Here is a 25,340-nt window from a genome sequence, read left to right as displayed (position 1 = left end):
CACAATCCTGCTGGAATATTGATTGGGGTTGCATTAAATCTATAGGTCAATTTGGGGAAACTTCCATCTTAACAAGATTGAGTCTTCTGGCTTATGAACATGGAATTCTCTCTATTTATTTAGATCTGATTTAATTTATCTAAGCAATGCTTTGTAGTTTTTATTGAACAAATATTGCACTTATTTGCAAAATTTGTCCCTAAGTATTTTATCCTTTTTGATGTTTTGTGAATGGTATTGAGAAAATTTTCGTTTTTTAGATTGTTCATTGTTAGTACGTATAGAAATACAATTGACTTGCATATGTTGATCTAATATCTTGCAACCTTGCTAAATTTGCAAGAGAGCATGTCATTAGTGAATAAAGACAGTTTACATCTACCTCTCCAATATAAATGCCTTTATTCATTCAGTCAGTCACTTTTGCCTTATTGTACTAGCTAGAACCTTCAGTAAGAAGTCCTGGTGGCACAGTGGTTAAAGCACTCAGCTGCTATCCAAAAGGTTTGTGGTTTGAACCACCAGCCGCTCCATAGGAGAAAGATGTGGCACACTGCTTCCGTAAAGATTTATAGCCTCGAAAACCCTATGGGACAGTTCTACTGTGTCCTATAGGGTCACTTTGAGTCCGAATTGACCCTATGACAGTGGGTAGAACCTCTAGTATAATGTTGAATAGATGTGGTAACATGGCAAAAGGGGACATCCTTGCTTTATTCTCAGTCTTAGGGCGTAAGCAGTCAGTCATTCATTGTTAAGAATGGAGTTAGTGCTGAGTTTTTGGTATATGCCGATTATAAGGCTGAGGCAGTTCCCTTATATTCCTTTTTTGTTCAGTATTTTATCATGCCAGGGTGTTGGATTTTTTCAAATGCTTTTTTTTCCATCTATTGAGATTATCACATAGTTTTTGTCCTTTATTAATATGACTTATTACATAGATGGAACCCTGGTGGCATAGTAGTTAGGAACTCAGCTGCTAAGCAAAAGGTTGGCAGTTGGAATCCACCAATTACTCCTTGGAAACCCTATGGGGCAGTTCTACTCTACCCCATAGGGTCACTATGAGTCGGAATTGACTTGATGGCAATGGATTTGGTTTTGTTTCTTTGATACTAAATTAATAGATTTTTGGATGTTAAACCTTGTATATCGTAGATAAATGCCATTTGGTCATGGTGTATAATGCTTTTTTGCATTATGTTATATTGCTGAATTCAGTTTGCTAATATTTTGTTAACTGAAATGTCGATGGCTCGAACCCACCAGCCGCTCTACAGGAGAAAGATGTGTCAGTCTGTTTATATAAAGATTTACAACCTTTGAAACCCTATGGGGCAGTTCTACTCTGTCCTATAAGGTTGCTATGAGTCAGAATTCAGCTCCACAGCAGTGGGTTTTTGGTATGGCTGTCTTACCTCCTGGAACTTCCTGTTAAATTTCTGACTAGTCCATTAGTTCATTGCTTGCCCCAAAAAGGCCCATAGACTATCAAAGCAGCTAGCCTTACCTATTTGCTTGCTGCCAAGATCACCATTTTAATCGACAATGCTCCAGATCAAGTAAGCCTCCTCTGAATGTGGCAGGAAAACAACTTGTTTTTATGACCTTCCCTACCCTGTCCTGGTTGAATGACTGCACAGATAGAGCTGGAGGGGGAATGAGAGCAGCCCTAGTCTAGAACACCACAGACATTCACAGTTCTTAAGAAAAATTCAGTAGTTTTAATGAATAAACTGCTTAACCATTTGTGTCACCCAGGAAATCTGGTTATAAATATACATGGTTCAAAAATTAAATTAAGAATTTAGGTGTTGTCATGGATCAAGTTGTGTCCCCAAAAAATATGTGTATTGATTTCGCTAAGCCATAATTCCCAGTATTGTGTAACTGTCCATCATTTTGTCACCGGACAGATTTTCCTAGGTTTTGTAAATCCTATGTCTATGATGTTAATCAGATGGAGTTAGTGGCGATTATGTTAATGAAGTAGAACTCAATCTACTAGAGTAGATTGTGTCTTATGCTAATCTCTTTTGAGATAGAAAAGAAAGAAGCCAGCAGAGAGACGGGGATTTTATACCACAAAGTAGCACCGAGAGCAGAGCATGTCCTTTGGACCTGGGGCTCCTGTGTGAAGAAGCTCCTAGACCAAAGGATGATTGATGACAAGGATTTTTCTACAGAGCCGACAGAGAGAGAAACCGTTTCCCTGGAGGTGTTGCTCTGAATTTCGACTTCTAGCCTCCTAGACTGTGGGAGAATAAATTTCTCTTTGTTAAAGCTATCTGCTTATGGTATTTCTGTTCAAGCAGCACTAGATGACTAAGATAGGTGTAGTCTCCCTTTCAGTCCTTTAACTCATTCATTCAATTCTCACCCCATTCTCTCCACAGGTAAATTTTTACCTTTATTTTTTAGTTGCTATTTACTTTATTATTTATTGTGTGTACTGCTGTAGTTTCCTTATGGAAATGCAAGTGTACATAAAGATATGTCCTTATTTTTCTCCTTTTTCTAATAGAAGCTGAAGTGTGATATACACACTGCTCTGTCCTTGCTTTTTTTCACTTAACAATAGATCCTGGGAAGCTTTCCATATCATTACAGAATTTCCTCACGCTTTTGTATAACAGCATTGTATTCCATTGTAGATGGAGTATACTTCATTTGACCAGCCCCCCTACTGATGAATCATACACAAAGAATCTCTGCCCACCATACATGTGAAGCTAGGCAAAAGTTCCTCTGCTTTCAGTGTTCCCCTGAGGCAGTGTCCAACCAGCTAGATAAGGGAGTGTGGCTCCCTACAACTCTTTTGCCAACACTCCAGCTCACCTAACCCCAGTTTGGATTACCAACTAGAATGTGTTAAGAATGGAGAATGCTGAGAACCCAGTCACCTGCTCCAGCCACAGAGAGCTTCTTTCTCAGCAGCCTAGACAAGTTTGGTCCCCACTTCCTGTACACATTTGTAGATATGTTTTCTGGTGCCCAGCCAGAAAGTATAAGACTCTTATAATACAAAAAGACATGCTAAGATTTTAACATTTTAATAATAATTTTAAAAAGATACACATTCAGTGAGGTTGTAAGTTGAAGGTTAGGTTAGGGTTCCTATAGCAAAGATATTTGGAAGAGGCTGAGATTATATCTCTGTTAAAGAACTTACCCCAACCCACAGTTTCTATTGACGGGGTGGGTCAGGAGGCTATGTTAGTATTGCATGTCTTTGGCCATCCACACCCCCTTTTTGACCCAGAAATGAATGACTAACCCAAAGAGCACCAAACTTTGGCTGGCCAAAGACCTTTAAATTTTTTCTTAATCAATACTTTATCTTAGGTGACACAGAGAACATAAGAGTATAGTGGGCACTTGAACTGAGAAGTGATGCACAACACGACTAGGGAAGGCACCTACCCAGGAGAAACATTTCTGAGACTAAATTGAAGAAAAAATCTTCTCCTTGATAGCAACCTAAGGCCAACTGTCCCATCTGGATCAACTTCAAAACCTTTCTCCACTAGCTGAGGCTACAAATGACCTCACTACTCAAGGCAAAGGGCCTTTGTATGGGCAGCAATGTCACAAGCTATCATCAAACACAGTATTTGTTTTGAGTGTACCAAGATCAGAGCATGATGGGGGCCCCTTAGATACAGCTTCTGCCCCTCAGGCCCCCTCCCCAAGAGGCTACACCCTCTGACCAAACTGGTCTCTGTCCTTCATCTGTCTCTCCTTTTTCTACTGTTTTAATTGCACTTGTTTTTGAAGCCCACAGAATTTATTATTCAGAAAACAACCTTCTCTGCAATATCAACCTTAATTAACTGTGTTCTTTTTCTATCGCCTCCCACTCTTCACTTCATGCATTTGAATTAAGGTACTCCAGCGTCCCTGGCCAGCACCCCCTCCCCCATCACAGACCCATCAGAATAGACCAGCCAACCGTGACCAGATAAGGGAAAATGGAATTCCTTATCTCTGGCTGCCAATGTGAAAGGGTCAAGGTTACCAAGGAGAGACCTTCCAAAAGGAAGAAGAAAGAAACCAAGCCTCCCTGGTTTCCATAGTAACAGAAGGTTGACTCATGGCGCATCCCTGGGAGCCTGGCCCACTTAGCTTTGCTGACATCTTTCCACTTCATTAGCCTCTTTATCAAGTGACTCTGCATAGTACTAAGTCTATTTTCATGTCAGGGTGCACTGTAGATGATTTAAAAACAGAGAGACTATTTCCACAGATCTCTAGAGCCTTCTGGGACCACGGATACCTGCACCCAGCCTCCTCTCAATCGTCTCTATGGCTCCGCTAGCTCCTCGCTTTCTAATCAAATCTCCGTCACCAGAAGACCCAGAGATCCCCTACCCAGCAGCCCAGGAAGCCAGGACCCCAGCTGTCAGGGCTGTGAGGTACCAGAGCCAGGAGGAAGATTAATGACTTTGCTCACAGAAAATGGATAAAACGGGCCCCCAAAAGACAATAAATGTGAGTCGATGGGGGGAAGGCTCTGACAGTAACAAATACTGACTGACATGCATTGTGTTCCCTTTCTAGATGACTATGAGCTGCCAGTGGAAACACAGATTCATTTAATAAGCACTTCAGTGAGACAAAGGAGCCTTTAGGGGTTAGGATTGATCTCCATTGCATGCGTATGCACACCAACGTGTATGTGTGAGAGAGAAAAAAAGGAATGTCTGTGTTCAGTATCTGTCCCTTTGGAAATCCAGGGAGCATGCCGTAATTTCCCTATCTTGTCTCCACGCTTCAGCAAATTTGTCACTGGTCAGTTCTCTCAACCATGAAAATTCTCCTGCAACCAAGAGCCCTAGACTGAAAGGAAATCAGATAGAGGGCTTACACACCTTTGATAAATTTGACCTCTCTTTCGGGGACCGTGTCCAGGCCTGTGTCCATGGGTGGTAATTGCTGTTCCTCTTATACGCAGGCTGCAATGGCCTTTACAGCAGAGGCACGCTTGGCCAAGGAGGGGGCAGGAGAAGCTGGAAGTTATCGGAATGAAAATGAAAATGAGTTTTGAGAGGGCTGGGGGATGCTTTAATATTGTTTTGCTTTGTTCTTCACAAATCAGCTTACAACGGCTCCATTGTGGAGGCCAGGGGACCTGGGTTCCATGTCCTATTGCAGCCGCTCTTTGTGTGACCTTGAAGAGGTCATTTGCTCTCTCTGGAACTCACATTATCCATCAAAGGAATATGAGGGCTAAGCTGCATAATGGCTAAGATCCCTTCTAGCTTGGTCATGGGGGTCAGCCCTAACTCAGTCCTGCCCCTTACACCCACACACTGGCACTACCTCCTAAGTCTTTTCTCAAACCTCATCTACTCAACACTATCCCCACCCTTGGTACTCTGGCTCTGACCCCAGCTAGAGCCTCATTATCTCCTGCTAGACTGGTACCAAAGAGCCCTGGTGGTATAGTGGTTAAGCACTCAGATGCTAACTGAAAGGTCAGCAGTTCAAACCCACCAGCCACTCTGCAGAAGAAAGATGTGGCAGTCTGCTTCCATAAAGACGTACTGCCTTGGAAACCCTATGGAGCAGTTCTACTCTGTCCTGTAGGGTTACCATGAGTCGGAACCAACTCACCGGCAACAGGTTTTACAGAGCCCTGGTGGCATACTGGTTAAAAGTTTGACTGCTAACCAAAAGGTTGGCAGTTCGAATCTACCAGCTGCTCCTTGGAAACCCTATGGAGCAGTTCTGCTCTATCCTATAGGGTTGCTATGAGTCAGAATCAACTCTATCACAATGGGTTTTTGTTTTAGGCTGGTACCATGACCTCCTACTGGGCAGCAGTCTTGCTCCCCACCCAGTTCTCAAAAGGGTGGTCTCTAAACAGCAGCAGCATCAACATCACCTGGGAACTTGTTAGAAATGCAAGTTCTTGGGCCCCACCTAAATCAGAAACTCTGGGGGTGGGACCCAAAGATGAGTGTTTTAACAAGCCCTCCAGGTGATCCATGTTTTAACAAGCCATTCCAGGAGATCTTTCTAAAGATTAAAAAAAAAAAAAAAAAGTGCCCATACCATTCTTTTTAAATCCTTTCACTGATTCCCCCAGATCCTTGGTTCAAATACTAAAGCCCTCTGACTTTACCCCTCTGGTCTCTCCAGGTCCTCATCTCACTGTTCCCTCCTTTGGAAAGTCTTTATTCTCTAGCAACCTCAAACCTATTATTTCCAAACACAATAAGCTGTGTCACACCTAAGGCCACATTCAAGCCATTCCTCCTAGTTGGAATGGTCATTATGGCCAATCCAAATTTTGCCAGGCTAAATTCTTCCCAACCTTTAATTCAGCACAGATGATACCCCCTCCAAAAGACATCCTTGACTTTCCCCACATCCAAAGTTAGAATCAATGGGTGTTGTTTCAGGCCACTGAGTTTGTAGTAATTTGTTACACAGCAAAAAGAAAATACATATTGTAATGTAATTATCTGTCAACACGGCAGCTTTTCCACTAACTGAGCTCCTTAAAAGTAGAAACTTTCTCATTCATGTCTGCATCACAACATCTGGCTGGGGCATGTCCAGAGGAGGTGCTTAGTAAATGCTGGTTGGTTGGCTGGCTGCCTGGATGGATAAACGGAGGGATGGATAAACGGAGGGACGGATGGGTGGGTGGGTGGATGAGTGGATGGGTGGGTGGGTGTGTGGGTGGATGAATGGATGGTTGGATGGAGCTTTGAACACATAATTCCCCTGTCTCAAAAATTGCTTTAGAATAGAAAAAAAAAAGTGCAAACAAAGGAATAGAATATGTAGATAAACAATGACATTTGGATGAAAAAAAATGGTTTCTTGTCCCCTCGTTTTTCACTGTATGGAGTTTTCTTTACCTGTTAGGAGTGTCCTCTATTTACTTCTGGCAACTAAATACTTCATAGCACTCCATATCTGGAGCTGAGGATCTGATACGGACATTTATTATTGTTGTGTCTAACTGCCTCTCATCTTTGAGGCAATGCCCACCGTATGTGTAAAGCTGATGGGATACAGTGTCCAGCTTCCCACTTCAGAAGGTAAAAGGGGGATATTCTGTCTGTCTCTACCTCCTGGAGTTTCAGACAATTGGACCTTCTCATCCAGAGACTGGACAGTCAGGTATATTCTTGGAAGCCACAAGGGTGACTAACCACAGGTCAAGTGGTACCATGCAGCAGCAACAAACACATCCTGCCCAACTACTCTGTAATGAGAGGATTCTTGACTGAAGTTCTTGGGTCCTGCCTCCCTCGGCTATCTAGAGCTGCTATAACAGGAACACCACGGGTGGATGGCTTTAACAAAGAGAATTTATTCTCTCACAGTCTAGGGGTCTAGAAGTCTGAATTCAGGGTTCCAGCTCCAGGGGAATGCTTTCTCTCTCTGTCAGCTCTAGGAGAAGGCCCTTCTCATCAATCTCCCTGGTCAAGCGGCTTCTCAGCACAGGGATCTCAGGTCCAAAGGATACACTATTTTCTAGATCTTGTTTCTTGGTGGCATGAGGTCCCCACGTCTCTCTGCTCGCTTCTTCCTTTTATACCTCAAAAGAGATTGATTTGAGATACAACCTACTCTTGTAGATTGAGTCCCATCTCATTAACATAACTGCCTCTAATCCTGCCTCATTAACATCAAGAAGTAGGATTTACAACACAGAGGAAAATTCATCAGATGACAAAATGGTGGATAATCACACAATACTGGGAATCGTGGACTAGCCAAGTTGACACACATTTTTGAGGGACACAATTCAATCTATAATGATCCACCCTTTGGCCCCCAAAAATTCATGCCCTTGCCACCTGTAAAACACATTCCACCCATCGTATCATAGCAAAAGTCTTAAATCAACTCCAAGTCCAAAATCCAAAAATTCCTCTTCATCTGTGAAATCTAGAATACAAGTTTATCTGCTTCCAAAGTACAATGGTGCAACAGTCAGGCACAAGCTAGACATTTCCATTACAAATGGGAGAAATTGGGGGGAAAGAAGGGATAACAGGCACCAAGCAAGTCAGCAAAACACATTACATTAGCTCTCGAGGCTTGAAAATAATCCTTTGTTCTCAGAGACCATTTAGTCAATGGCCCTGCCCTCCAGACTCTGGGTGTTGGCCACACTCTCCTGAGTCTGGGTGGAGTCCCCTTTTTTTGTAAGATCAGCAGGCAAGATCATAGGTAAGCTGCTAGCTCAAATTCCAAGAATCAGAGGTCAGACAAACAGGAGCCAGCTGTGGGATCCAGAGCAAGCAAAAGCCTGTGAGCCCTGCCAGACAGTCCACTTATATTCGATGCAGACCACACCCCCAACAAAACTCCCTTTCAACTGATTGGCTACTCACAGCAGATCTCATCATGAAGGTGATGACACTGCCCATATTTCAAGTTGGTACTCTAGCCTCCTACTGAGTCTCTGAACCTCCAATATATTCCTTTCCTTTTCTGCTTATTATACCCTGAGTTGGTTTCTGTTGTTCACAATCAAAAACCCTGACTGATACATACTCTGATCATGCTGAATTGCAGCTGAGTGCCTTTCTATTCCTAAAAGTCCCCAGAGATTCTATAAGGTCTCTCAGTTACCTGTTGTACCAGTCAAGGTTAGTTAGTTTCAAACAAAAGAAACATCCCTAGCTGGTTTAAGCAGAGAAATGAATTTATTAATGGGTACTACTAACTCTGAGCATCTCTGAGATGTCCTGCAGCCAGGAACAATGGTCTAAACATACTCCCACTAGATTACTCCCATGAAGTCCCCACTAGCACCCCCACTGGCACAGAAACCAAAGGTCATACCATCAATTCTGCATGCTATGTGTTCCACCAGAAACTCTGTTATTTTTGCCTCTGGATATTAACTGTCTTTCCCCCCACATGGCTGTATGGATTCCTCTGGGCACCTGCTTCCTAGCATCACTGGCCTTCTAAATAAAGGCTGACACAAGTGTGTCTGGTTAGGAACTTACACTCTATTCAAGGCAGTTTCTGGCTTCTCTTTTTGGGAGGCACAAACTCAGATGTAGGAAATTCCCCAAATATAGGAAGGGTCCACTACATATCTGTCAGTTTTCCCTACTGTGGTGGCTAGCATGTTGCTATGATACTGGAAGCTTTCAAATACCAGCAGGGCCACCCTTGGTGGAAGGGTTTCAGCAGAACTTCCAGACTAAGAGAGACTTGGAAGAAAGACCTGGCAGTCCACTTCCGAAAAAAATTGGACAGTGAAAACCTTATGAACAGCAGTGGAACATTGTTAGATATAGTGCTACAAGATGAGCCCCTTAAGTTGGCAGGCACTCAAAATATGACTGGGGAAGTGTTGCCTCCTCAAAATAGAGTCAACCTTAATGATGTGGATGGAGTCAAACTTTTGGGACCTTCATTTTCTGATGTGGTACAACTCAAAGTTAGAAGAAACAGCTGCAAATATCCATTAATAATTAGAACATGGAATGTACAAAGTATGAATCCAGGAAAATTGGAAATCATCAAAATTGAAATGGAATACATAAACACTGATATTGTAGGTATTAGTAAGCTGAAATGGGCTGGAATTGACCATTTTGAATCAGATGATCATATGATGATCTACTCTGCCAGGAATGACAAATTGAAGAGGAATGGTGCCGTGTTCATCATCAAAAAGAACATTTCAAGATCTATCCTGAAGTACAACTCTGTCAGTGATAGGATAATATCCACATGCCTACAAGGAAGACCAGTTAATGTGACTGTTATTCAAATTTACACAACAACCAGTAAGGCCAAAGATGAAGAAATTGAAGATTTTTACCAACTTCTGCAGTCTGAAATTGATCAAACATACAATAAAGATGCATTGATAATTACTGGTGATTGGAATGCAAAAGTTGGAAACAAAAAGAAGGAATGGTAGTTGAAAAATATGGTCTTGGTGATAGAAATGATGCCAGAGATCACGTGACAGAATTTTGCAAGACTAATGACTTTTTCATTGCAAATACTTTTTTTAACAACATAAGTGGTGACTATACACATGGACCTCACCAGACAGAATACACAGGAATCAAATTGACCACATCTGTGGAAAGAGACTATAGAAGGGCTCAGTATCATCAGTGAGAACAAGGCCAGGGGCCGACTATGGAACAGACCACCAATTGTTCAAATGCAAGTTCAAGCTGAAGTTGAAGAAAATTAGATGAAGTCCATGAGAACCAAAGTGCAACCTTGACTACATTCCACCTGAATTTAGACACCATCTGAACAATAGATCTGACGCACAAAACAGTAATGACCGAAGACCAAACAAGTTGTGGAATGACATCAAGGACATCATACATGAAGAAAGCAAGAGGTCACTGAAGAGACAGGAAAGAAAGAAAAGACCAAAATGGATGTCAGAAGAGATCTCAAAGTTGCTCTTGAACATAGAGTAGCTAAAGCAAAAGGAAGAAATGATGAAGTAAGAGACCTGAACAGAAGATTTTACAGGGCAGCTCAAGAAGACAAAGTATTATAATGACATGTGCAGAGACTTGGAGATAGAAAACCAAAAGGTAAGAACACATTCAGCATTTCTGAAGCTGAAAGAACGGAAGAAAAAAATCAAGTCTTGAGTTGCAATATTGAAGGATTCTACAGGAAAAATATTAAATGATGCAGGAAGCATCCAAAGAAGATGGAAGAAATACACAGAGTCACTGTACCAAAAAGAATTGGTCAACATTCAACTACTTCAGGAGGTAGCATATGATCGAGAATTGATGATGCTGAAGGAAGAGGTCCAATCCACACTGACGGCACTGGCGAAAAACAAGGTTTCAGGAATTGAAGGAATACCAACTGAGATGTTTCAACAAATGGATACAGTGCTGGAAGTGCTCGCTTGTCTATGCCAAGAGATCTGGAAGACAGCTATCTGGCCAACCTACTGGAAAAGATCCATACTTGTACCCATTCCAAAGAAAGGAGATCCAACAGAATGCAGAAATTATCCAACAATATCAATAATATCAAAAAGAAGTGAAATTTTGCTGAAGATCATTCAAAACCAGTTACAGCAGTACATCAACAGAGAACAGCCAGATTCGGAAGAGGACATGGAATGAGGGGTATCACTGCTAATGTCGGATAGATCCTGGCCGAAAGCAGAGAATGCCAAAAAGATGTTTACCCATGTTTATTGACTATGCAAAGGCATTTGACTGTGTAGATTATAACAAATTATGGATAATGTTGCAAAGAATGGGAATTCCAGAATACTTAGTTGTGCTCATGAGGAATCTGTACTTAGATGAAAGGGCAGTTATTTGAACAAAACAAGGGGATACGGATTGGCTTAAAGTCAGAAAAGCTGTGCATCAGGGTAGTATCCTTTCATCATACTTATTCAATCTCTATGCTGAGCAAATAATCCAAGAAGTTGGACTATATGAAGAAGAATTTAGTATCAAGATTGGAGGAAGACTCATTAACAACTGGCAATATGCAGATGACACAACCTTGCTTGTTGAAAGTGGAATGAACTTGAAGCACTTATTGATGAAGATCAAAGGCCACAGCTTTCAATAGGGATTTACACCCCAACATAAAGAAAAGAAAAATTCTCACAACTGGACCAATAAGCAACATCATGACAAACGGAGAAAAGATTGAAGTTGTCAAGGATTTCATTTTACTTGGCTATGCAATCAACACACATGGAAGCAGCAGTCAAGAAATCACATGACACATTTCATTGGGCAAATCTGCTGCAAAAGATCTCTTTTAAGTGTCAAAAAGTGAAGATATCACTTTAAGGACTAAGGTGCTCCTGATTCAAGCCATGGTGTTTTCAATGGCCCTTATTCCTGTGAAAGCTGGGCAATGAATAAAAAAGACCCAAGAAGAATTGATGTGTTGGTGAAAAATATTGAATATGCCAGGGACTGCCTGAAGTACAGCCAGAATGCTCATTAGAAGCAAGGATGATGAGTCTTCCTCTCACATAGTTTGGACATTTTATCAGGAGGGGCCAGTCCCTGGAGAAGGACATCATTGGTAAAATAGACCATAGGCAAAAAAGAAGAAGACCCTTAACAAGATGGATTGACATAGTGGCTGCAACAATGGGTTCAAACATAGCAACGATTGTGAGGATGGCACAGGGCCAGGCAGTGTTTCGTTCTGTGTACAGAGGGTCACTATGAGTCGGAACCAACTAGATGGCACCTAAAAACAACATAGGAAGGGTGTCCTGTAGTGATGGGTGGTCAAGTGGCTTGAAAATATCCATGCCAACTGTTACAGCATTGGAAGCACCTTCCAGCTAATAAACTCTTCCTAGGTGGTAACCAAACTCCCGCCTGCTGCAAAGCTCCAATACAACCAGAGTTCTCTGTGCACTGTCTTCAGTGGAATCCTACAAGAGCTGGCTGCCGCCTTCCAAATGTTTGAACACTGTCGTTAAGTCCCTTTTCACTTTTCTTTTATGCCAGTTAAGAAATAAGTCTTTTCTCCTGTCTTTCTTACAACTCCTCAGAGCTTTAGTCACCTCTAAAACCATCCTCTCAATATTCAGACAGCTCTTCAATCGCTCTAAAAGTCCCACTCTTTGTGCCCATTCTCCACAGATTACATAACTGTTTTCATTTTCTCTCTTCATGCTGCCACAGTAGACAGCATCCCATGTCTCCCAGTCTCATCCAACTCTGCTAGGTCATGCTGCCCTGTAGTCAACCCACAAAACAATCTTGTAGTGACCTGGCATTATGGGGTATGAGAATGGGGTTGAGGGGTTGTTGTGCTTTTAACTCTGAACAGGGGCTCAAAAAAGAAGCAAGTGGGCACAGTACTGCTATGGAACTAAACTCTCCCCAAAGAGTTACACTAGCATGATCTCAAGCAAGTAACTTTATCTCTCTGAGACACATAATCCTCAACTAAAATCTTGAGATAACAGTATTTATCTCATAGAATTGTTGAGAGGGTTAACCAGGCCTTTCTTCCATGGCATCAGTGGGTGGGTTTGAATCACCAACCTTGAGTTTAGTAGTCAAGCACACAAACTGTTTGTGCCACCACGGACCTAAAGTACATACCAAAATCAGAAAAGCCAAACCCGTTGCCATCAAGTCGATTCTGACTCATAGTGACCCTATATGAAGGAGTAAAACTGTCCATGGGGTTTCCAAGGCTGTAAATCTTTAAGGTAGCTGACTGCCATATCTTTCTGCCACAGAGCAGCTGGTGGGTTTGAACTGCTGACCTTTAAGTTATCAGCAAAGTGCTAACCACTGCATCAGCAGTGCTCCTTAAAGTATAGTGCTAAATATATGTCTCACAGGGATCACTTCGAGCACCAAAGCAAGTATGGGTATAAAAACATTTTGTAAACTGGAAAAATCCTATAGAATTGCAAGTGTTATTAAGATTGTAGTTAATATTGTTTTTCCAGACTAAGTAAAAAGGCTTGGGTACCAACCTGATAAAACACACCTCCTGAGAGGTGCTAGTGGCTTCCCATAAGTTGCCCTGAGAAGAAGTGAGTATGCATTCATTACAGACATTTCCAGAGTAGCTGAGCTGCAAAAATTCTCAGAGCTGGTTTTTAGTCCTCCCAATTCAGAGGTAGAGACTGAAGGGACAAGGCCTTGCCCGAAATGGTCAGTAGAGAGATGGACCTTAAATCTGGTGTTCCTGACCCTGTCAGCACTGCCAACGACAGGCCTTTCACACTGACCTTTATGGGCCAGACAGTACCACACACCCCAGCCAGGCTCCCATGAAGGTCCCTACCAATCAAACCACCCAGAAGAGCTAACCCTCCAAGTAACCAGAATGTGTGGTTCTCTAATACATGATTTGAAGAACCAAGGTAATGTTCACACCAACCGTGCCTCTCCCATCCACCTGGCTCTAGGTCTGAAGTTCATGCCTTGTATTACCTCTTCATCAAATGTTAAATGGAAAATTTAAAATATCAATAAAAGGATGAACTCTGAAACTGTTATCATCATTAACATCACACTGAGAACTAGTCTAGCAGATCCCTGGCCAAGAGCAAGGATAGAAGTTTTTATGGGGAGTGGGGCACAGAAGCATTAAATATGGATTGACTGAGAGGTCCAAAAAACCTGCAAAGAAAATTATTTCTGATATGGATAGAGAGAATTATTCCATATCAAAGGGTAGGACCACAGCGGGGTGGGAGGAGGGGGTGGTATATGAGGCTCCCTGGGGGAAAAGGACTAAAGAGAGGGAATGGGTACCTTTCCTTCCAGACTCAGCCCACAAAGTTCCCCTCAGAATCCTTTCTGGGCCCCCCAAGATTGAATGAGGAGCCTGCCTTCAAGGATTTTATAGCATCCTAAGATTCCTCATCTTGGTACTTCCATCTCAGTAGCTATGAGCTCTTTCAGGCCAAAAATTGAGTCTTGTTGCATGCCCAGCTGACAGTAGAGGGCCTGGCAAAAGCTATAGATTGGATTATGGAGGGCATCTCAAGTACAGTTGTTGTTAGCTGCCATCGAGTTGGGCTCCAATCTCATGGCAACCCCTGCACAAAACAACAAAACACTGCCTAGTTCTGCGCCATCCCCATGATCAGTTGTGAATCATACCATTGTGTTCTACAGAGTTTTCATTGACTGATTTTCAGAACTAGATTGCCATACCTTTTTTCCTAGTCCATCTTACTCTGGAAGTGCCACTGAAACCTATTCAGCACTGTAGCAATATGCAAACCTCCAATGACAGACAAGTGGTGGCTTGCACGAGGTACATTGGCCAGGAATGGAACCCAAGTCTCCTGCATGGGAGGTGAGAATTCTACCACTGAACCACCAATGTCCCCTCAAAGCAGAGTAAAATTTCCTTAATACATTTGCAAGTAAAAATTGGATTAAGGTCCACTAAACCAAGGCTGTTTCTCCCTAGATCTGGGACCCTGCTGACCCTCATCATTCCTTTAAACTCAGAGGCAACTCAAGAAGGACATCAACAGGAAACTGAGAAGATGAGAAGTCCTCCCCTGTACATGGCTCAGGAGACCAAAACTTCCAACCAATAGCATCAGCAATTCTAAAGAAGAGGAACAGATAATGCAGGAAGCTGGGTGAAAGAAGGGCCAAGGGACTTATTGTGGACTTGGCTGTGCATAATTAGATTGTGAGTTTCAGGTCAGTTTTTTTTTAACTAACTTTCTATTAAAAATGCTTTTATTTATACTTTATATAAGAATGAAAAAAATCGGAGGGCGGGGCCAACATGGTGAACTAGCCAGTAGCTTCCACTGATCCCTCTTACAACAAAGACCCCAAAAAAACTAGTGAATCAATTATATATATGACAAGCTAGAAACCCTGAACATCGAAGGCAAAATTAAGGAATTGGTCTGAGTGATGGCGGAGGGAGAGACAAAGCAGAAGCAGCAACAAGTTGCCGAGCCTGCACAGCACCTCAGCTCTGATTCCTTGGTGCCATTCTTTGGCAAGACTGTGGTGGGGCTAATGGTCTTTCCTTGAGATATGGCAGGTTCAGCAAAAAAAGGCAAGCATAGCAGAGCACCCCAGACCCTGTGGGGTGTCTACAACGGGGCTGGCTGTGGTGTTTAGGAAGCAGCTGTTTCGACGAAAGAAGACAACCGAAGTGACAGCACCCCAACCCCCTGATGTGATGGCCGCGGGACTGGCAGTGGAGTTTAGGACACAGCTGCTTCAGTGAAAGAAGCAGCCGTTAGGAGAAGTTAGGGAGTTACAGCCCTAACTCCCTGGGGCAATCTCGGCAGGGACCCAGCACACACAGGCTACATACACCTCTGGAATATAAGAAAATCAATAATATCAGATATCAACACTTATCTTGTGTTCTCAACACAAGATAAGTGATTTTGTCTAATTTACCATGGGCATGGATCTAATAGCTCCTTCTTTTGGAAGAACTCTGTCCTATCTATCTGATCCTTCCCCCCTCTGCCCCAGCTGGCTTCATTAACAGTTGATTTCCCTGGGCCTGAGATAGAACCTGCTGCACTCTCTGAGCCACCTTCCTGGTCTGGGAGAAGGAACAAATTAACAAACAGGGGGAAAAATACTCTGCCGACTCCCCTAATCTGGAAGCTCAGATCAGAAGCAGCTCCAGTCCAGGCATAAGCGATCCACAGCTTTTGTCTCTCACCCTTACATGGATCCAGGTGGCTATTACATTGCAAGGGTAAATCTGTTTGAGATCTGACTGTAACTGTTTCAGCTGTGCAGTGGAGAGGCAGGTTTTGGAGGTCTGATGCCCCTCTGCCTAGTAAACAGGGCCTTCACCTACCCACAGCAGGGGCCTGAGGACTACAGTCTCCATCCATGCCACCTAGCCACCCATGAAAGGATAGTGGTGCCTACCAGTCCTTACAGTTATAAGCACTGGGTCCCTAAGGTACAGCTGCAGACCCTACCCACCAGAGTGCTGTAAAGAACTGAGACGCTCCTTCCTCACCGACACTTGGGAGAAGGCTGTCAGCCCCCTGCCTTCCTCTGAATGTGACCTCCTGCCACTACCAGAAACCAGTGCATATGCCCATCACTATTGCTCCTCTTAAATAGTAGGTGAGAGCCTACACCACACACTAGGTGACTGACTATCAGGACACCTGAGGTGAATCTATACAAGAATAGTGAATACACTCCTAGGCTCATATACCTGGTAACAGCTCTAGCCATCTGGTAACAGGACATTAGTGCTTCAAAGGCTCCAATAACCAAGTTAGCTCACTCTAGTAGCCTATTTGGCTATATCGAAACAAAACAAAGCAGGAAACCAGTACACAGTGAGCAAACATAAAATAAATTAATAAAATAACTTATAGATGACTCGGAGACAACAGCTGATACCAAATCACATAAAGAAGCAGACCATGATTGCTTCAACAAACTCCCAAAACAGAGAATCAAGGACTCTCCCAGATGAAAATGTATTCCTGGAATTACCAGATGTAGAATACACAAGATTAATATATAGAACTCTTCAAGACATCAGGAACGAGATCAGGCAACAAACAGAAAAAGCCAAGAAACACACACATAAAGCAGTTGAAGAAATTAAAAAGATTATTCAAGAACATAATGAAAAATCGAACAAACTGCAAGAATCCATAGAGAGTCAGCATTCAGAAATTCAGAAGGCTAACAATAAAATTACAGAATTAGACAACTCAATAGAAAGGCAGAGGAGCAGAATTAAGGAACTGGAATGCAGAATTTGTGAGGCTGAAGAAAAATCACTTGGCACCAATATATTTGAAGAAAAATCAGATGAAAGAATTTCAAAAAATGAAGAAACCCTAAGAATTATGTGGGACTCTGTCAAGAAGAATTCCTTGTGAGTGATTGCAATACCAGAACAGGGAGGGATAACAGAAAATACAGAGAGAATTGTTGAAGGTTTATTGACAGAAAGCTTTCCTGATATCATGAAAGATGAAAGGATATCTATCCAAGATGCTCACAGAACCCCATACAAGGTAGATCCCAAAAGAAAGTCACCAAGACATATTATCATCAAACTTGCCAAAACCAAAGATAAAGAAAAAATTTTAAGAGCAGCCAGGGATAAGCCAAAAGTCACCTACAAAGGAGAATCAATAAGAATAAGTTCAGACTACTCAGCAGACACCATGCAGGCAAGAAGGCAATGGGATGACATATATAAAGCGTTGAAGGAGAAAAATTGTCAGCTAGGAATCATATAACCAGCAAAACTCTCTCTCAAATATGAAGGTGCAAATAGGACATTTCCAGATAAAAGTTTAGGGAATTTGCAAAACCAAACCAAAACTACAAGAAATACTAAAGGGAATTCTCTGGATAGAAAATCAATAATATCAGATATCAACCCAACACGACAACACAGAACGGAACAACCAGATATCAACTCAGATAGGGAAATCATAAAATAAATCAAGATTAAAAAAGAAAAAAAAATGCTCAAAACAGGGAATCAGCGATATCACTATATAAAAAATGACAATAATCAATAAAGAGGGAATAAATAAAGTAGGCATAGATCTTCCATATGGAGAGGAAACCAAGGTGATATACGGAGATACAAGTTAGGTTTAAACTTAGAAAAATAGGTAACCACAAAGAAGACTAATAATCCTGCACTTCAAAATAAAAAACAAGATAAACATAAAGACTCAGCAAAAACAAATACAACCACAATGAAAAAGAGGAACACATAATTCACAACGAAACACTTCTCAGCACAAAAAAGTAAGTGGAAAATGAAACTGTCAATAACAAACAGAAAAAGGCATCAAAATGACAGCACTAAACTCATACCTACTATAATCATGTTGAATGTTAATGGGCTAAATGCACCAATAAAGAGACAGCAATTTGCAGAATGGATAAAAAACATGATCAGGCTATATGCTGCCTACAAGAGATGTCCCTTGACTTAAAGACACAAACAAACTAAAATTCAAAGGATGGACAAAAATATATCAAGGAAAAAACAATCAAAAAAGAGCAGGAGTGGCTATACTAATATCTGACAAAATAGACTTTGAACTTAAATCTACAACAAAGGATAAAGAAGGACACTATATAATGATTAAAGGGAGAATATACCAGGAGGATATTACCATATTGAATATTTATGCACCCAACAACAGGGCTTCAAGATACATAAAACAAACTCTGAAAGCATTGAAAAGTGAGATAGCTCCATAATATTGGCAGAAGACTTCAACATACCACTTTCAGTGAAAGACAGAACATCCAGAAAGAAGCTCAATAAATGCCACAAATAAGCAACCTGACCTCACAGATATATACAACACTCCACCCAACAGCAGCCAATTATACTTTCTTTTCCAATGCACATGGAACATCCTCTAGAATAGACCACATATTAGGCCATAAAGCAAGCCTTAACAGGATCCAAAACACTGAAATATTACAAAGCATCTTCTCTGACCATAAGGCCAGAAAAGTAGAAGGCAATAACAGAAAAAGCAGGGAAAAGAAATCAAACACTTGGAAACTGAACAATACCCTGCTCAAAAAAGACTGGGTTATAGAAGACATCAAGGATGGAATAAAGAAATTCATGGAATCCAATGAGAAAGAAAACACTTCCTATCAGAACCTCCAGGACACAGCAAAAGCAGTGCTTGGAGGTCAATTTATATCAATAAATGAACACATGCAAAAAGAAAGGGCCAAAATCAAAGAATTATCCCTACAACTTGAACAAATAGAAAGAGAGCAACAAAAGAAACCTTCAGGCACCAGAAAAAAAAAAAAAATTAGAGCAGAATTAAGTGAAATAATAGAGGACAGAAAACAATTGAAAGAGTTTACAAGACCAAAAGCTGATTCTTTGAAAATATTAACAAAATTGATAAACCATTAGCCAGACTGACAAAAGAAAAACAGGAGACGAAGCAAATAACCCAAATTAGAAATGAGTTGGGCCATATCACAACAGACCCAAATGAAATTAAAAGAATCATAACAGAGTTCTATGAAAAGATGTACTTTAAAGAATTTGAAAACCTAGAAGAAATGGATGAATTTCTAGAAACACACTACCTACCTAACCTAACAGAATCAAAGACAGAACAACTAAATAAACCTATAACAAAAGAAGAGATTGAAAAAGTAATCAAAAAAGTCCCAACAAAGAAAAGCCCTGGTCCTGATGGCTTCACTGGAGAATTCTACCAAACTTTCAGAGAAGAGTTAACACCATTACTACTAAAGGTATTTCAGAGCACAGAAAGGGTGGAATGTTCCCAAACTTGCTCTATGAAGCCAGCATAACCCTAATACCAAAACCAGGTAAAAACCCATTAAAAAAAACCCATTGCCGTCAAGTCGATTTCAACTAATAGCGACCCTACAGGACAGAGTAGAACTGCCCCATAGGGTTTCCAAGGAGCGCCTGGTGGATTAGAACTGCCAAGCTTTGGGTTAGCAGCTGTAGCACTTAACCACTACACCACCAGGGTTTCCAAACCAGGTAAAGGTTCCACAAAAAAAGAAAATTACAGGGCAATATCTCTCATGAACTTAGATGTAAAAATCCTCAACAAGATTCTAACCAATAGAATTCAACAACATATCAAAAAAATAGTTCACCATGACCAAGTGGGATTCATACCAGCTTGCAGGGATGGTTCAACATTAGAAAAACAAGCAATGTAATCCATCACATAAATAAAACAAAAGGCAAGAACCATATGATCTTATCAATTGATGCAGAAAAGGCTTTTAACAAAGTCCAACACACATTCATGATAAAAACTCTCAGCAAAATAGGAATAGAAGGAAAATTCCTTGACATAATAAAGGGCATTTATACAAAGCCAACAGCCAACATCATCCTGAAAGGAGAGAGTCTGAAAGCACTCCCCTTGAGAACAGGAACCGGACATGGATGCTCTTTATCACCGCTCTTATTCGACATTGTGCTGGAAGTCCCAGCCAGAGCAAGTAGGCTAAATAAAGAAATAAATGGCATCCAGATTGGTAAGTAAGAAGGAAAAGTATCTCTATTTGCAGGTGACATGATATTATATACAGAAAACCCTAAACAATCCTCGAGAAAACTACTGAAACTAATAGTTCAGCAGATTATCAGGATACAAGATAAACATACAAAAGTCTGTTGGATTCCTCTACACCAACAAAAAGAACATCGAAGAGGAAATCACCAAATCAATACCATTTACAGTAGCCCTCAAGAAGGTAAAATACTTAGGAACAAATCTTACCAGAGACATAAAACACCTGTACAAAGAAAACTACAAGACGCTACTGCAAGAAACCAAAAGAGACCTACATAAGTAGAAAAATACACCTTGCTCATGGATAGGAAGACTCAACTTTCTAAAAATGTCTATTCTACAAAACGTGATCTATAGATTGAATGCAATTCTGCTCCGAATTCCAACAACATTTTTTAATGAGATGGAGAAACAAATCACCAACTTCATACGGAAGAGAAAGAGGCCCCGGATAAGTAAAGCATTATTGAAAAAGAAGAATAAAGTGGGAGGCCTCACACTATCTGACTTTAGATCATATTATACTGCCACAGTAGTCAAAACAGCCTGGTACTGGTACAACAACAGATACATAGACCAATGGAACAAAATTGAGAATCCAGACATAAATCTATCCACTTATGAGCAACTGACATTTGACAAAAGCCCAAAGTCCGTTAATGGGAAAAAGACAATCTGTTTAACAAATGGTGCTGGCATAACTGGATATCCATCTGCAAAAAAATAAATCAAGACCCATGCCTCACTCCACGCACAAAACCAACTCAAAGTGGATCAAAGACCTAAATATAAAATCTAAAATGATAAAGTTCATGGAAGGAAAAATAGGAACAATGCTAGGGGCCCTAATACATGGCATAGACAGTATACTAAACATTACTAGAACTGTAAAAACCGCAAAAGAGAAATTAGATAACTGGGAGCTCCTAAAAGTCAAATACCTATGCTCATCCAAAGACTTCTCCAAAAAAATCAAAAGATCACCTACAGATTGGAAAAATGTTTTTAGCTATGACATCTCTGATTAGCGGCTGATCTCTAAAATCTACATGTTACTGCAAAAACTCAACAACGAAAAGACAAATCACCCCAATTAAAAAATGGGCAAAGGATATGAACGGGCACTTCACTAAAGAAGACATTCAGGTAGCTTACATGAGGAAATGATCAGGATCATTAGCCATTAGAGAAATGTAAATCAAAACTACAATGAGATTCTATCTCACCCCAACAAGGCTGGCATTAATCTAAAAAACACAGAATAATAAATGCTGGAGAGGTTGTGGAGAGACTGGAACACTTCTACACTCCTGATGGGAATGTAAAACGGTACAACCACTTTGGAAATTGATTTGGTGCTTCTTCAAAAAGCTAGAAATAGAATTACCATATGATCCAGGAATCCTACTCCTTGGAATATATCCTAGAGAAGTAAGAGCCTTTACACGAACAGATATATGCACACACATGTTCATTGCAGCACTGTTTACAATAGCAAAAAGATGGAAGCAACCAGGGTTGTCCATCAATGGATGAATGGATAAATGAATTATAGTATATTCACGCAATGGAATACTATGCATTGATAAAGAACAACAATGAATCTGTGAAACATTTCATAACATGGAGGAACCTGGAAGGAATTATACTGAGTGAAATTAGTTGCAAAAGGACAAATATTATATGAGACCACTATCATAAGAATGCTCTAAACAGATAAGAAAATATTCTTTGATGGTTACCAGGGGGGGAGGGAGAGGGGGATTCACTAATTAGATAGCAGACAAGAACTAATTTAGGTAAAGGGATGGACAACACACAACACAGGAGAGGTCAGCAAAACTGGACTATACTAAAAGCAAAGAAGTTTCCTGAATACACCAAAGACTTCGAAGGCCACTGTAGCAGGGGCGAGGGTTTGGGGACCATGGTTTCAGGGTACATGTAGATCAATTGGCATAATAAAAATACTAAAACATTCTTCATCCCATTTTGGAGAGTGGCGTCTGGGGTCTTAAACACTAGCAAGCGGCCATCTGAGATGCAACAGTTGGTCTCAACCCACCTGGAGCAAAGGAGAATGAAGAACACCAAAGACACAAGGTAAATATGAGCCCAAGAGTCAGAAAAACCAAAAAAAAAAAAAGGCAAAAAACCAAAGTCAGAAAGGGTCACATAAATCAAAGATTACATCAGCCTGAGACCAGAAAAACTAGATGGTGCCCAACTACAACCTATGACTGCCATGACAGGGAGCACAAGAGAATCCCTGAAAGAGCAGGAGAGCAGGGGGATGCAGACCCCAAATTCTTGTAAAAAGACCAGACTTAATGGTCTAACTGAGACCAGAGGGATCATGGAGGTCATGGGCCCCAGACCTTCTGTTAGCCCAAGACAGGAACCATTCTCAAAGCCAACTCTTCAGACACGGGACTATAAGACAGAAAATGATACTGGTGAGGAGTGGGCTTCTTGGATCAAGTAGACACATGAGACTATCTGGGTAGCTGGAGGGGAGGGGACAGTGAAGGCCGAGGGGGACAGAAGCTGGCTGAATGGACACAGAAACTCAGGGCAGAGAGAAGGAACGTGCTGTCTCATTAGGGGGAGAGCAACTAGGAGTATATAAAACCCATCCACTGCCGTGGAGTCGATTCCGACTCATAACGACCCTATAGGACAGAGTAGAGCTGCCCCATAGAGTTTCCAAGGAGCACCTGGTGGATTTGAACCGCTGACCTCTATGGTTAGCAGCCATAGCACTTAACCACTATGCCACCAGGGTTTCCAGAAGTATATAAACCAAAAACCAAACCCAGTGCCCTCGAGTCGATTCCGACTCATAGCGACCCTATAGGACAGAGTAGAACTGCCCCATAGAGTTTCCAAGGAGTGCCTGGCAGATTCGAACTGCCAACCCTTTGGTTAGCAGCCGTAGCACTTAACCACTACGCCACCAGGGTTTCCCCAGGAGTATATAAAAAAAAAAAAAAATTTTTTTTTTTTTTAGCAAGGTGTATATAAGGTTTTGTATGACAGACTGACTTGTTTAGTAAACTTTCACTTAAAGCACAGCAAAAACTAAAAAAAAAAAAAAAAAGAAATAACAAAAAAAAATCTAAGTGGTCCCTATCAGAGAGGGAGGAGGGAAGGTCTGGGAGGCCCCTGGAGATGCAGGGAGGTCTGTGCCCCTGTGTCCCTACTACAGAACACTTTCTAGGTTGCCCAATCTGCTGCCCAGGTGGCTTTCTTTCTCTCTTTTCTGCTTTTTTCTTGAATTACAAAATGAATCTTCCGGCTCTGCCTTGGAAACTCACAGCTTGCACTGAGACCTTGCAGCAGGGCTCAAACAAAGGAAAACCTAAGCAGAAAGAAAACACATTGCACCCAAACGTGGGCCTTTATGCAGGCTCTACATCCACTACACCAATTCAGGAAGCTCCTGTTGGTTTTCCATGCGATAGGAAACTAAGGAGACAAGAAGCCAGACAGAGGCTAATATCTCATCTCTCTGTTATCTTTTTCTACAGTTCAAAAATCAATTATCGATGAATTTCTCTGGAAACTTCTTAATGTTATTTCATTAAAGATCTATGCAAGTGCCATCAGATTCATTTTCCAGGTATGAATTGGAAAATTAGCTTCACCCTTTTAATAATTTTCCGCTTAGTAACATTACATCCGTCTACACAATGTCTAATGGCAGCTGAGCATCTAATTTGTTTTTCCCCTCCACTAATACAAATGAAAGCAGGCAGGATGGAAATGCAAGCACTTCCTGGAATGGGAGCAGAAGACATAAGAGAAGAAAACCTAGGAGGAGCAACAAAGGAAAACCTCAGAGGCCAGATCTTCATGGCTATTCTTAATAACCTGCAAGTCATTAATAACCTGCCTGGTGGTGCAGTGATTAAGGGTTTGGCTGCTAACCAAAGGTCAGCAGTGCGAATCCATCAGCCACTCCTTGTAAACCCTATGGGGCAGTTTCTGCTTTGTCCTATAGAGTTGCTATGAGTCAGAATCAACTGGACAGCAACAAGTTTGTTTTTGTTTTGTTTTGTTTTACCAGTTAGTGGCAAAGAAAAGGGATGGGGGTGGCTAGGAAGACCAGCAGTAACCAGTCGCCATCAAGTCGACTCTGACTCCTGGCGACCCCATCTGTGTCAGAGGTGAACTGTGCTCCATGGGGTTTTCCATGGCTGATTTTTCAAAAGTAGATCACCAGGCCTTTCTTCTGAGGCACCTCTGGGTAGACTCGAACATCTAACCTTTCAGTTTGCAGCCAAGCACGTTAACATTCCACCACCTAGGGAGATCACAGTACTTGTGAAAGCAGCCAAGAGAGAGGCCAGCCTGTTGCCACAGTAATGTGCTGCCTAGGCAATGCCAGCTAGGGCGTTTTTTCACATTGCATAGTTTCTGGCTACCAGCCCAGACCTATCCATCTTGAAGGTCAAAGTGTGTGTGCCACAAGTAGCAGGCTTAAGAAGTGTGTGTGGAAAGCAGTCACTAAGGCCAGGCATAGAGCCTGGCCTGATGCTGCAGTGCACAGCTGCCTGATTCCAGCTTCCTTCGAAGGAGGGAGATGAGTCCTCATTAATTCAGACTAATTTGCTGGAAGGCCAACTTAATAGACAGTAGTAAGATGCTCTTAAAGGATTCCATTTTATCACTTTCATTTACACATTGTAAAAGGAACTTAGTCTGCCTTTGATGAATAGATAAAAATAATTGGTAGTTAGCTCATTAAAGTACAATTTCAAAATAAATTAACTAACATTTTATCGATCGAATGAAA

This window comes from Elephas maximus, chromosome 26 (assembly GCF_024166365.1).
Source record: "Elephas maximus indicus isolate mEleMax1 chromosome 26, mEleMax1 primary haplotype, whole genome shotgun sequence".
Classification (NCBI taxonomy): domain Eukaryota; kingdom Metazoa; phylum Chordata; class Mammalia; order Proboscidea; family Elephantidae; genus Elephas; species Elephas maximus.
Note: the sequence above shows the minus strand (reverse complement) of the source record.